Source organism: Lycorma delicatula, chromosome 1 (genome assembly GCF_047948215.1).
Source record: "Lycorma delicatula isolate Av1 chromosome 1, ASM4794821v1, whole genome shotgun sequence".
In the NCBI taxonomy this organism is placed as follows: Eukaryota; Metazoa; Arthropoda; class Insecta; order Hemiptera; family Fulgoridae; genus Lycorma; species Lycorma delicatula.
Window position 1 is genome coordinate 329,801,964 of NC_134455.1, and position 13,861 is coordinate 329,815,824.

Sequence of the window (13,861 nt, forward strand, 5' to 3'; positions counted from 1 at the left end):
AGTGAAAATATTAAGTAAAATAATAATTAATTACTAAAAAACACTTTTAAAGGACTTTCGTATCGAATTTTGATAATCGGTATAAAATAACAAGAACATAAATTAATATGAGCAAATTATTCAATACCGGAAAAGTAAATGAGACCTACTTTAATCGATTATAGAAGTTTAATGATTTGATCCGATGCAGTATTTTATCATCGATGCAGAAAAATAGATGTAGATTTATCAATCCGGTTTTTAATAGTAGTTAATGGTTTATAATTGTACATCTAGTGAACTATTTCATTGCCGGTATCAGTCGAATAACCATTCATTGAAATCATTTTCGAATGAATTTTATAGAATAACCTCTATCTTTCTGCTTTAAGAAATAATAGAATTTAATTCCAGAGATAAAATCAATAAGTTTAAACTACTTCTCTTGGGTCTTATAACTTTTTAAAAAATTAGATTTTAAAATACTATTACGAATGAAAAAATGAAATAATATGTATAGGTTTTCTACACGGTTTTAATATGTAAAGGAGTTTATTACACGCAATAAAATTTACTATTATTATATGTCGACCTTAAAAGACATTATCGTTGATCTGACCAATCGATAAAACTCTCATATCTCTAATCTTACTTCTCGGTATTCAGAACAGCTTTATATTTTGCTGTTAATTCTTTATTTGTCGCTAATGTTAAAATAACCTGCACAGTAGGTAAGCGGTTAACATAAAAAATTTAGAATTCTTCTATGTCGTTGCGTCGAATGACAATTAATTCCGAACTGATCTGTGGAACTCAGGCGATTAGTCGGTCAAAACAGGTGATGAAATCATGTTACGTTGTAAAATTTCCTTCTTAAATGCAACCAAATCGGTTTGAAACTTAAAAGGAATAAAATACATCTACCGAATTTCCCAGTTCTTGTTGACAATAATACATGCCAAGCGAGATAATGCACAGAGAACTTGTTTTCGCAGAGTAGATGCGTATTTTTTTATTTACTTTTAGATGTATTAAAGTACGATACGGTAGTATCTTTCAAAAATCTGATGTGGACACCACTTGACTTCTTTGTACGCCTATTAAATTACATATACACATTTTTTGAAAATAAAGAGTACATAAAATTTTATTTCATTAATAACTTCTGATATTTTTTCAGATATATATTTTTTTTAATGTTATTGAATTATAATTATTATTATTTATTGTAAAAACATTTTTTACAATCGGAGGTTAATAATTATTAATAAATCAATGTATTTAAATTTAAAAAAAGTTAAAAAATAGGAGATGAAGTCTGATTCGAACAGATGTGCTATCCCTTTGTAAAATCCAAATATTTCATTAATTTAAAATTTTATTTGGCTATAACTCTGTAACCAATGAAAATAAGTACCATTTATGATAATCGTTGAAAAGCTCTCAATGAGTGCTTATTACTGTAGTTAATAAAAAGTCCAAAATCCAATTTTTTTTTTTGGATTTTACAGACGTCACGACGAAACTAGTCAAAATTAATTCAGGAATGGTCAAAATGGATATTTTTGTTGAAGTCTGAAAACCGACATTTTCCGCAAAACCGCTATCACAATACTTCCTTTACTTCGTACAAGGAAGTAAAAACGATTTTGTACATTCGTACAAGTTAAATTTATATATTGTTTGATGAATTAAATCATTAAATTTGTGACAAAAATCATGAGGATAAGTCAATGCGGTATTAAATTTATTCTTAATCATTATCCTTTAAAACGGCTCGGACCATATAAAGCTATTTTATTTTAGCCTTAAAGCCTCAAAGTTTAACCCTTCAAGCTAAGTTTTAACTCGTAAAAATTTTCAACAATTTAAGTTCTTAATCAGCAATAACTGTTTGCTGTTAAAATTTTTCAGTTTCATTAAGAGAAGAAAACAAATATTTACAATAATCATTTGAAACCTATTTGCATATTACTGTTTCACAATTACTTCGTAGTTTTAAATTTAAATGTTTTATTATTAACTTACGGAGTTTTCAATATCTAAAAGGGATTTCTTTAACAAAAATTCGAAGTCGTACACACTGTTGTTTGTCAGGAATTTTTAATGTTACATTCTTGAGTGGACATTTCGAACGTTACATTTTAAATGGATAGTTACAATCAGGAAGCAATATATACATATATAATCATGTTATGTTATATAATATTAATTGTTTCAAGAAGGTCACGTATAAAAAAATAAACCACTTGACTAAATATTTTAATACGCTACATAAGTTATAGGTCATCAATAAATTTGTATCAATAAGTTAAAAAAATTTAAGGTGAACTCGTCAATATGATTAGGGTTAACATGCTCATTAACGCATTAGCCCTTCAATAATCTTAATTTTAACCTCCGATTGGGACTGACCAAATGCAACCGTGGTTCATACGGCTGCTTTCACAGCTGTACGATTCCGAGGCGGGCAAGTTTTCTGTATAAGTCTTAGGCCGTTCTTGGACGGTTCTTTAATATCAAGAGGAAAAACATTCTTTGTTGTGGAATATATTTGAGATTGTCATTACAGCGAACATTAACGACGATTAATCACACCATTCAGATTAATCGCAGGACTATTAACAGTTCGTACTACATTAAAATTTATGAATATTTTTAAAGTTCGTAGGTTCATTATTTTCCTACTTTCCTTAATTTTTTCTTAGTTTGAGATATGTTTTTCGACCTGTAACATTAGGCGCATGTACGAGTATGTTAGACTAATACAATTAGCCGCTTTTTGTACGTACATATCCTTATGCGTTTAAATTACAAAAAATAGTTTGTTTGATAAAATCCTTTTTTTTTTAAACGGACATTCTCTTTTTATCGACTCGTTTAAGAATACGTTAATTTAAATATTTAATGAGTTGTGCAAAACAGAAATTACATTTCTAGCGCCGTGCTATTATTAGAGATATAACCACACTTATGAAATAAAATATGCTGATTAACAATGTTTTCCCGGTTTGCGGTGATCTACAGTTAGATATTTAGTATTAAACAGTTACTCATTAGACTAAAGATATTATTAGTATTGAGAACTATTTTGTCTCGTCAATGTAGTTTACCGAACATTAAATTAATTATATAAATAGAATTTGAGCTTATTCTATAATCAATAAAGATTCACTAAACCCGAAACAACCGTGATTCAAGATCTGTGCACCCACCGGCATGCGATGCTTGGTGTCAGAAGCAATAAATGAACCCGGAATGACTTCCTACTTGAAGCACTCATTCCTCACTCGATGAACCTTTTATCTGATTTTGCAGCGGTCACAAATTTTATTCAACTTTAATAATAATAGTCGATTTTAGATGTAATACCATTTTACAGAATGTACTGCTGTGGATGACGATATAAATATTTTTAAATAAGTAAAAATTCATTAAAATATTAATTTTTGTTTTTTTCACCGTTTAAAAAGTAATAGATTATATACTTTTTATTTTTTTGTGGCTATGTTTAATTGTTTTCAACATATTTGTTTTTTAATTTGCTAATCAAACCGAATAAATAAGTTCTTTTAATTTTGAAAATCAACTTAAAATACTGTAACAGCTAATACATTTAAAAAATGTAATGGTCAAAAAGCACCCAAGAAAATAAAGTTAACGGAAGGGTAAAGCGTACTAACTAAAAGGTCTACAATCAATTTATTTTATAATAATGAATTGTTTAGTTTTACAGACTTGAGAATGAAAAGTCCACTGCTGATTTTTTACCGTAATTATGAAGGGAGTTATTTAGCTTTAAACCGTCGGTATTAGATATAATGTGACTACAAGTATATTATTAATATTCGTATATTAAGTTTTAAATTATGTAAGATCAATCTTATTTTAACAATGTTCCACTGTCATTCACTAGATGTTTCATCTCCGTTAAATTGTCCTTCACACTCATTGTTATCATTTTTCTTTAGCTGTTGTAATATTTAATACAATATTTATTTCACTCAAATGCCTAAGTTCATCATTTTCTGTCATTTACGTAATAAAATTATACCGTCTTTTAATATTATACAATTATACAGAAAAAAGTTAATTTTTTACATTGTATTCACAAAATCTCTTCAACCGATAAAATTACTTTGCTACTTTATTAACAATTTCCTGAAGCATGAAAACCTTTTAAGACGGAAATTATAATTTTATTAGAAGTAACATTTTGTCTTTCAACCAATTTTACCTTTTCCAAATCAATTTCAGCTTTTTCTTAACTTATGTAAAGAGTTATTGGTGGCGTTTACCCAAGGATAAGGAAAACGTTGGATGAGCATCCTGTATGAAATATTTAGAAATAAAATCTGTAGCAACTAAACGATTAAAAATGTATATAAAAATCAACCGTCAGCGGTTCATTGATTGTATACAAACTAATGTTCTCTTGGAGACAATGAAAGTCGGAGGGAAAATTATAACCCCTACTGAATTTTTTTAAAGGCTGTAGCGAAGCTAACGGTACTTTACCAGAAATTACAAAAATGTAAGGCTGAATGAATTTGATGATGGACGCCAGAAAAATCTCTCATAAGAGAACACATAGTAATATTACAAACAGCAGCAGTAATAATAATAAATAATATTAAAAACGACGTTGAAGATATTCAAACGCTATGACAGAAACGGCATATCACATCAGGGGTCAAAATGTCATTATAGAATTAAATTTTGGATCGGGGTTAAACTTTGAATATTGTCATGTTTGAATAGAAACTTTTCACTTTTAGGTCAAACTGATTACAATCTGCCCACGATCCAATTAATTAGTAGCAGTAAATAAGTAGCAGAGTAAATTAGAAGTTAAAATAAAAATTAGCGAAAAGTTCTCTTAACGATTTGAGTTAAAATGTGATATATTATCCTATATTTAAATTTTAATACAAATAGTAAAAAATTACAAAAATTATGTAAAATTGTAAAAGAAAATTACAAAATATGAACAACTACAAATTCATTTCAGATATTATCAGCTGTTTTAACAAGGAGTTTGGTCCTGGAGATTGTTCAACCACTGCAACCATTTTGCCTTCTCACAGACCTAATTTAATATACATTTTGGGAAAAAATTGTTTGAGAAACGGTTTCAGTTTAATTTTGATATTTTTTTATGGATTTACTTACGTTTATACATGAATATTTTGTAAACCTGTATCTGGAGAATTTATATTCTTTAACCAGCTGATGAACTGGAATGTCTCGTACGTATGTCGTTATTACTGTTTTTAGTTCGTCAATCGTGCGTGGTCAGTTGCGATGCATTGCTTATCTCGTTGCTCCCATAGAATGTAACCTTAGAAGTCAGATCAGGTGATCATGCAGGTGTCAAACCCCTCGAAATGATTTGTTCACCAAAGACATTTCGTAAAAAAGTAATTGACACGTTAGCTGTGTACGGTGTGGTGCTATCTTTTTGAAACTATTAATTTTCACTTCTGTTAACTGACTAATGAAGTTTGATAAAACAGCACAATAACGATCACTACTAATTGAATTTTCAAAAGAGATTGGACCCACAATGCGCACTCTACTTACACCGATCCAGACTCCGATTTTTGCTTCGTGTAAGTCATAGGGGTTAGTTGTCGACCACAGACGTGTATTTTGTGAATTAATTTACTCTCCCAGATAAAACCACGCTTCATATAAACAATGTAATGTTGAGGATACCTACGGGGTTTTGGTCTCGAATTCCAGTTTTGAAACTGGAATTCAGCATTCTGGATACACAATGGAGCATGCAGACAGAAATTTACTTTTAATGCTAATAAGGCTATCCAGAAAACAGGTAAAAGAAAGAAGAAGGCAAGAAATAGAATTATTGGTGGACGTATTTTTACTTCAGAACTTTCTTCATTTTTCCCCTTCTCCCCCGGGTCGGACCCGCAGTAAAGTATAACACAGCCCGGGGAAGTATCCAATACTCTAACTAGCCTTCCCGTCTACCGGCTGTACGCCCGGCAGGACGGATCGGCGCGCCGGTAAGATCTTGTCTTTTTCTTTTTTGCTCTGCCTCTAACTTCTGGAGCGCAGTTACCAGGCCCGTCTATGTCGTTCCTGTTCCCCCACTCCAGAAGTCGGGACTCGGTCTTTATGCCTTCACCTGTAGAAGAGACAGAGGTGTCCCCGCCGGGACTGCGGTCTTTTAGTGCTCGGGGCTCTGGAGTCTCCGTGCCTCTTAACCATTGCCCACCCGTGCAAGCACAGGCAAACAGCAGCGCCACAGGGGGCTGTCCGTCATCCGCTCGCTTCCCTCTATTTTTCTCGTATCGTATTTAAACAATGTAATGTCGAGGATACCTACAGAGTTTTGGTCAATAAAACATTTAAACCATTGACAATAATTTAGTCATTTGTCATGATCTGTAAGTTTCAGTTCTTGAACACACATTATTTTTTCGGAGAAGTTTCACGTGTGTTCTTACAGTTTTATGTGCGGTAGCAAGTCCGATATCTTGCTGCCGTGCTAACTTAGATGGACGGAATGACTTAGATGGACTTTCGACCATAGCATCCAAAATATCAAGCAGCTACTGTACCCGAGATTTTTCGATAAGAGTTCGAACCGCATTAAGATGAGGAGCAGGAGTATTTGGAAACCTTTCTGAAAACTTGTGCTTAAGTAAACCAGTATATTTGTCACCCTCACGAAAGATGTGTTCAACGAGAAAAATGCGTTCCTCTACCGAAAGAGCCATTACTTTTTTCGCTACTATTGATTCCCATAAACGAAAGGAAGCACGTTCAATCACAACTCAACACTGACGTCTTGGTTTATTACTGAGAAACGCCCAATGAACCCACAGGACAACCAATCTAACGCCGAAAGAACAGAATGCACCAAGTAATTATAAAGCATACTGCACAACAACTTTCCGAACGCGCTGTATATAATAAAAAAATCATACGGACTAAATTGTTTAATACAGTACACAAAAAAATGTGCCGGATAATCACAATATTTTTGCAAGAATTACAGTACATCGCTCGCTCTAGTCCAAGTCAATTTTTCTTCTTTCTTTTATTACAGTCACATAATATTTTTAACCACGTATCGAACGAACAAAACAGTTTATTTTATTAGATATTAAACATAGCAATTCCTAAAGGAGATAGCTATTATTTAATAGATGACATAACTGAAAGATTGTTGATAGAAAAATACCCAAATTAATGAGAAAAAAATTTATGTCAAGGACTCATGAAAATTTTATTGTTATTATGAAATGAATGAATACATGTACGATTGTTATTCATTATTCGTAAAAACTGTTACTTATCTTACATGTCATAAAATATTTAAGTAACGTCAGTTCTTGACCACATACTGGTTGTACAATACAAATAAAATGTTCTTTATCAATATAGATGCATAAATCAAGCTAAAAGTACGTTAAGATAATAATAAAGAAGAATGTACGAGTGAAATACATTAAATCTGTTTCATTATCAATAACAAAATATTTCTTCTAAGTCTATTAAAGGAATAAAATTTTATATTTTTTCTACATAAAAAGAAGTTTTACAAGAATTTTTTCTTACGTTCTCATAGACTAATTTGAATAATGATTATTTTATTGGTGCTTTAACTCTTTACTGCACAGTGTATCTTACTGAAAATGTAGGACACCTAATACGTGCAATATGTTTTTTTTTGTTTTTTTCAATTACGTGTATAATTGAAAAAACACACCCTATATCAATTTAATCAGTCAATAGCGTTAAATTTTCTTAAAAAATAATACATTTGTATTATACATATATGTAATAATACATATATACATATACATATACAAAATAATTGTTTGACAAATTAAAAATATCGTAACCAACCGGGTTAGTCTAGTGGTAAACTCGTCGTCCAAAATCAGTTGACTTCGAAGTCGAGAATTCTCAGATTCAAATCCTAATAAAGGCAGTTGCTTTTATTCGGATTTGAATACTAGATCGTGGATACCGGTATTATTTGGTGGTTGGGTTTTAATTAAACACACATCTCAAGAATGGTCGGCCTGAGTTTGTTCAAGACTACACATTTACCGGTACAGTTACATTTCACTGATAAGTTGCTAATAACTTTAACTGGAGATGCGATTATACAAAAAAATAATTTTTTGTTTAAATCGTACATTACAAATGTTATCAAACGTATACGAATGGTTTACAGTTTTCTAAACAAAAATATTATTTTTTTAAAAATCTTTTTCAATGTCAACATTAACTATTATTTTGTAATAAGATATTAAGTGATCAGTTAGTCTTTTTTAGATTAATTAGTTTTAATTTTTAAATGAATAAAGGAAATTATGGTTTGTTAAGGAATAAAATAAAGAAGGAATATTTTTATAAATTTCAAAACTATTGTTTCATTTATAGAGCTAAATATGTAGCGGTGTGTGTGTGTGTGTGTGTGTGTGTAGGGACATAGTTGAGAAAAAATTGAATAAATAGTGTTATAAACAAACAAAAATAATTAATAAACAATATTTTAATTAAAAAATAGTGTAAGTACGAATAATAATTAGTCCGTAACCTACAAGATATGAAAAACCTTATGACAGATTAACTTTTATTAGAATTATGGTGGATTTTTACTATATTTCCGCAGGATATAGTGTGTTAAAAAATACAAAAGAGCTTCAGCAACCTATAAAAGAAAGGAGAGGTATAGCTCAAGAAAGATAGGTCGTAAGCTCTACGTCCTAAATTCGACTACCTGAAAAAAATTAGCATTTTTTTTTTGGTTATCATTGCATTCATTTTCATTATGTTAGTAATTATATCAAGCCTTCATCAATCTGGGTGATTTCTTTACCCAAAAAATATTTTAAAATAATTAAATAAATATTTTTAAGTTGACTTTTTTAATTCATAATTCCATAAATTCAATTTCTGCTTATACATATATAAAAAAAGATTATCACTATTCTATTTTGTAGACAAACTCAAAATAAAACCGAAATCAAAGAATTTATACGTTTCCGTTTTATATCTTTTCCTGAACTCTGAGGTGCTTTTGAATTAAAATTTGTAATTGGTTCACTTACTCAGAGGTTAAGAGGTTGTCAGATTCAGATACTTCCCTGGAAGTTCGCAGAAACAAGCATTAATATGTTAACTGTCTAAAAAGACGGTTGTTCAATAAATAAATTTTCCCACACTGAACAATAATGAATGAATGTAAGTTTTGTAAATTTTCAGCAATTTTTTAAAACAAAAAATATACTAGTATTAATATTTTTATCTTATACACACACACACCCACACACACATGTATATATATATATATATATATATATATATATATATATATATACAAAATAATTACATACAAATACAATACATGTTTGTATTTATCGTCCAGGTATCGGATTTGATTTCTTTATATCTTTGAGTTTCATAGCGTTTTAGAAAACATATCCCCATCCCCCATAACATTTGGAACGATTTAGAAAACGTTATATTCTAATGTTTAGAAAACACCCATTCAGATTCTGTTCTTATGCCATGCGAGTCAGATGCAGTGAATTTTTTTGAAAAAGAATAACCGTTGCTTAAGGATCAGCACAAAATAAATCTGAAAAGTGTGCCTTCGTCCCGACTACATTTTATATTATGTAATTTATATTAAACTTTTATTTTGAATTAGACTGCATAACTTCAACAGTGTGGGCTGTAATATTGAGATAGGTTAAATAAACAAAACTATAAGCGTCAACTAAATATATTTATGTATGTCATGCATTACATTATATTTATGTATGTTTGCTGCAATGGAATGTAGTATTCGAAAGTGATTGTATATTCTATGTTAAGTATTAATATCTATTTGCTTTTCAATTTGAACGTCTCACGTCGTACAGTTTTGTAAGCCGAATATTTATATTTCTACTGGTATTTAAGTCCCTAAGTGTAAAGTAGTGTTGATTGAAAACAAAATTTATTTTTCACCACTTATTGATTATTATGACAAGAACGTAGAATTTAATTCTTTACTTTTCCTTAATTTTTTTTTATTAAAGCTGTTAATTCATTACTTATGAATTATTTTTAAAATTTACTTTCTTTTGTACGTTAAATATTTTACTTTTGTTTCAGGAAAAATCTTACGTATACTTATATTTATTTTCTGTTTTTATATTTTATGAAAAAAAAAGGATTTCTTTACTGGCCTACAGTCCAGTTCAGCAGTTCCTTTACAAAGCTCACGAAACAATGGTTTCAGATAATGAGGAAGTATTTCAATTATATGTCAAGAAGAAAATGCTTATATTGTTTTTTTTTAAGGACAATACTGTTACTAGTTTATAAATTGTATATACAACGATTATGACAGCGGGATGTATGAGTAATTAGATTAGTAAGAAAACAGAATTTAGTACAGGAAACATAACACCTGCTTACTTATACAAGAAATAATTTTTTAATTATTTGTTTTACGAATTTAACTAATTCATGAAATAATTTTTATTTTATGGAAAAATATTAAAGTAATATTTTAGAAATTCTGACTTTTCCCGAAACTAATTTATATTCATTTGCGTTGAGTCTATGATAAATATCGACACATAAATACTCCATGAGAAATAACTTTTTAATTTGAATTTAAATTTACAAATTATAAAAGACGCGTAGGTCAGAAAGATTTTTTAGAGAGTATCAAATTAAATACTACATTCACTGATAATTTCTTTCGCCAGTTAATGTGCGTAAGTTTCCTCATAACTAAAAGTACTTCAAAAGACGAAATCATCTGATTGTGGTTTACGTAATTTGATATTTATCGATCGCATAAGATATAAACAGTAATGCTAAAATTACTAAAAGGAGAGTTTAATTCTGGCCGTAGTGTGATTAATTGTATCTTAATACTAGTTGCATAAAGCGTTATGTATTGATTAATAATACATTTGCTATCAAGTAAGGAATTCTTCAATAGATTAGATAATCCGAATGCTCAGCACACTTTTATTAGATTTTATCAACTTAGCAAGTCGATTACTAATTTAATTATAATTACAAAAATTTCAAATATAATTATTTCAATTTTTAATCAATTATATTTCATTAACCAGCTCCATTGTTTACTAAAATAAACTAGTTTATAATATTCAGAACGATGTTAATCCGAGTACTTTAATAAAATAAATAGTAATTTTATTGACTATAAATATGACGTAAATTTTAAATATCAGTGCATTCAACAATCAAAGTAGTCGTAATACTAGTAATAATATTAGAAGCAAAATTATGATTATTAATAACCTAACATTAGGTAACTACTGTTTTCACAGAGTTACTGTAATAAAAATACCAAGATTTTTTTATAATAACTTCATTCCTATAGAAAAAATGCTTATTCTTTCAGCTTGTGATATTTTTCCTAGCAAGCTTAGCGCATTTTAGAAATCGTAATCCCTTACCCCAATAAATAGTACTTATAACATATTATTAGTTGTTTTACTAAATAATATTTACTCTTTCTAAATAAATTGTTAATACGACTTGACTGAACATTACAGAATAAACTCGATTGAAAAAACAAAGACCTCTTATGCATTATGCACCCGGAAAGAGGAATATCTAAAGGAAAACTTGAAAACTACTTTCAACAATTGCATTTCTTTATATTGTTTCTAAGTACTTAGAAACAATAAGGACCATAAATATCCTTTTCTAAGAAAAAGTAAATAAATGTCCAACGTTCTAATAATTTAAATGAATTACGTTAAAAGAAAAAATGCACAAAACGATTATAGTCTTGTTAAAAAAAAGAAACTATTTGTTTTTTAATACATTTATTTACAGCATCAACAATTAAAGTCATTTGCGACTTATCAGGGTAATGTAACCGCACCAGTAAATTTATAGTCTTGAACAAACTCAGATCGACTACTCCTGAGACGAGTGGTTAATTGAAACCCAACCACCAAAGAACATCGGTATCCACAATCTCGTATTCAAATGCAAATAAAAATACTACCTTTATTAAGATTTGAACCTGAGAACTTCGACTTCGAAATCAGCTGATTTACGACGGCGAGTTTACCACTAGACCAACCCGGTGGGATTATTTTTTTATTTTGTATTTACAAAAATGTAAGAATTACTTATTAAAGCAAAGCATTAAGCTATATTACCTTCATGCTTCTATAACATTTATATAACCCGACCACATTTATTATACAGTGAATAAAATTGTTACAAATTACAATGACTTAGGTCTCATATGAAAAGAGATTTATAATTTTTTTTTTTATTTACCTCTACTTATATTATACAAAGAATTAGAAAATTCCTAAATAGTGATTAGCAGCAGAACGCAGAAACTTTAATACGAGGATCAATTATTATTGCTATTGAAGGAGGCTATTAATATTAATAAATAACTTGTTTTGTGTGATATATTTATATGTAAGACTTGTATAAAAAATCGTATTTATTAATTATAACTATTATTGTAAAATATTTTTTATAAAACTAACAGGATCATAAATTTATTACTAAATGTGTTATTAATTGAGGATTTAAATTTTCTAAAATGTACGAGAGTATTTCTTAAAGTATTAGCGTAATATTAAACAGCGGTACATTTTCCGTACGCAACAAGGAACTAACCAAAATCTAGGTTTCATTAACCTAAAAAGACAAAATTATAATTTTGTAATTAGGCACTGAACGATTATTGTAACAGAAATAGAAACTGTTAAAGTACGCATCTATAACATTTTTTTTTTTTTTTGTAATTGTCTTTTTTTTATGTAGCTATTGAGATCGATTGGTACATTTACTTTCTTTAACAGTTTATTTCGTATTACGATTACTAAAACTATTTTAATTACCGTATAATTAAAATTAGCTGATTTTTAAAAACAATTGTAAAATATGTTTATTAATTTACGCGCGGTGAATTAAGTATACATTATTTATTTTAAAAATATGATGATTTCAAGTTAAATATAATATTTACAGTTAAATCTACTTAAACGAGTCAAGAGATTTCTATTAAATTTATTTTAAATAAAATATAACTCGGTTATATAAATGACACGTGGCGCGGAATGTTAACAAAACCTTTAAATACAACATGTACAAGTTAGGATTAAAACTAGGCTACATAAAAGATTTTTCAAATTATTATTACTTACATGTCACGCGTTGCATGATTTTGAAGACGGCCAAATGCTTGTAGATAGTAAGGTAGAACGGTTCACAAAACATTATAATCAATTTCGTACGATTTAGTTAAAATGATTGACATCGATGGTTACAACGAGTGTCGAATGCTCTCTCTTGTTGTACTGAATATTGTCCACAGTCCCTACACACTATAAGTAATATACTACTACTTCTACTACTACCTGTCCTCTCTCTTTCTCAGTAAATATATCTGTCCTTCTCTCTCCTTGGGTGCAAAACAACCCGTACGACGTTACTCGTACTCTCTCCTGCTTCGACTGGACTCTTGGAAAATTATCTATCTCCTACTCTTCCACCCTTACCGACGCACTCGTAAGAGAGCACGAGAGAGACAAGAATTCGCAGTAAGACAGAACAGGTTCGCGGAACAGCTTGTCCAACCAACCTCGTCTTTGTCTTCCAAACCGGTCTCTTTACTTCTTCCTTCTCTTCTTTTCTCCGCTTCTTCGTTACTCCTTCTATCTATTACGTCTTCCACACCGTCTTCTATGTACGCTAGTACGTAAGGCCTTGAAGAGCTGTTGGCCGTAGACCAAGCCTTGCTCACTGCCTGAGAGGAATGCTTTTATGCAGAAGAGTGTTTATTATGTTAGTCCCTGACTTCTTGTCTTCTAATCGCTTATCTCTAACAACA

At 29.7% G+C, this 13,861-nt stretch overlaps 1 protein-coding gene across 1 annotated transcript in view; it reads right to left on the reverse strand.

Moving 5' to 3' along the window:
* The window catches only part of LOC142334250 (facilitated trehalose transporter Tret1-like), a 92,713-nt gene extending 79,163 nt beyond the window's left edge, over positions 1 to 13,550 (reverse strand). The window contains exon 1 of the mRNA XM_075382123.1: positions 13,176 to 13,550. The gene's annotated coding sequence lies outside the window, so the exon portion shown is untranslated. The remainder of the gene's footprint in view (positions 1 to 13,175) is intronic.
* Positions 13,551 to 13,861: the final 311 nt, after the last annotated feature.